Raw genomic sequence first — 1,902 nt, 5'->3', positions numbered from 1 at the left:
CTTTTGCTTTTGCTACTGATTTGTTCTTCTTTTCTAGGGCTTTGAGATGTAGGGTGAGGTCATATATTTTTGACTTTTTTTTTAAGAAATAAAGTCCATGCAATAAATTTTCCTTTTAGTATTGCTTTCATAGTGTCTCAGAGATTTTGATATGTTGTCTCTATGTTCTCATTTACTTCTAAAAATTTTTTAATCTCCTCCTTGATTTCTTCTGGAAGTAGCATATTGTTTAGGCTCCAAGTGATGGAGAAAATTTTGTTTTCTATTTTGCTGTTGATTTCCAATTTCATACCTTTATGATCCAATAAAATGCATGCTAGTATCTCTAACATTTTGTATTTGCTAAGAGTTGCTTTGTGGCACATTGTATGGTCTATTTTAGAGAAGGATCCATGTGCTGCTAGAGGAAAGTGTATGCACTTGGGGCAGGTTGAAATATTCTGTATATGTCAGATAAGTCTAAGTTATTGATTGTGTGATTGAGTTCTATAGTTTCTTTATTCAACTTATGTTTGGAAGATCTATCCAGTGATGAGAGAGGTCTGTTAAAGTCAACCAAGATTATTGTGTTGTGGTCAATTTGACTCTTGAACTTGAAAAGAGTTTGTTTGATGATTACAGCTGCACCAAGTTTTGGGGCATTTATATTTATGATTGCTATGGAATATTGGTGTAGGATTCCTTGTGCAGTATGTAATGTCAATCTTTATCCATTTTGATTAACTTTGACTTGAAGTCTACTTTATTTGATATGAGTATTGAAACCCCTGCTTCCATACACAGTCCATGTGAGTGGTATGGTTTTTCCAAACTTATTACTTTCAGTTTGTATATGTCTTTTCATATCAGATGAGTTACCTTTAGGCAGCATATTGTTGGGTCTTTTATTTTATCAAATCTGCAACCCATAACTTTGTTTTTGTTGTTGTTGTTTTTGAGTATAAGCCATTAACATTTAGGGTTACTATTGAGACATGGTTTGTATTTCCAGCCATATTTGCTTATTTTTTGTTATTTAACTTGACTTGATTTTCCTTTTTGATTAGTTTTTTCCTTTACTGCATACCTCCCTCTGTTGATTTTCATTGCTGTTTTTCTTTTCCTGTTCATGAAATATTTTGCCAAGGATGTTTTGTAGCACCAGTTGTCTAGTTATAAATACTTTCAACTTTTGTTTATCATGGAAGGTTTCTATTTCATTTTCAAATCTAAAGCTTAATTTTGCTGGATACAAGATTCTTGATTGGCACCAATTATCTTACAAAGCTTGATATATGTTATTCCAGGATCTTCTAGCTTTCAGGGTCTGGGTTAAAAAATCTGCAATTATCCCAATTGGTTTTCCCCTATATGTAAACTTATTCTTTTTTCTCGTGGCTTTTAAAATTCTTTCCTTATTCTGTATGTTGGGATTTTCATTATACTGTGCCTTTATATGGATCTGTTGTGATTTTGTACATTTGGCATCCTGTAGGCTTCTTGAATTTGGATTTCCAATTTATTCCTCATCTTTAGAAAGATTTCTGGTATTATTTAATTGAATAGATCGTATATTCTTGTGATTTGTTCCTCTATGCCTTCTTCTATCCCAATGACTCTTAAATTTTAGCTCTTAAATAACTCTGAAATTTTAAAAAATCATTTTTTGGACTTTTGTTCTTTGCATTATTTTAAAAACATCTTCTTAAGTTTTTCTCTCATGGCATAATCTTCGTATACTTCAGATATGAGAGGAAATGTATTTTTAAAAATGCACCTTCTGCCCTTGGAGGGCACTGTAGTGACTGAACAGTACATGAAATTTGAATGCTTTTCAAATCACTTCACCAATGACTTGCCTGACCGAGTTCATGAATGTTGCATCAGCACACAGTTAATTCAAAGAGAATGTGCCTTTGCTAT

Source organism: Callospermophilus lateralis, unplaced genomic scaffold, assembly GCF_048772815.1.
Source record: "Callospermophilus lateralis isolate mCalLat2 unplaced genomic scaffold, mCalLat2.hap1 Scaffold_862, whole genome shotgun sequence".
Classification (NCBI taxonomy): domain Eukaryota; kingdom Metazoa; phylum Chordata; class Mammalia; order Rodentia; family Sciuridae; genus Callospermophilus; species Callospermophilus lateralis.
This window is presented reverse-complemented; position numbering follows the sequence as displayed.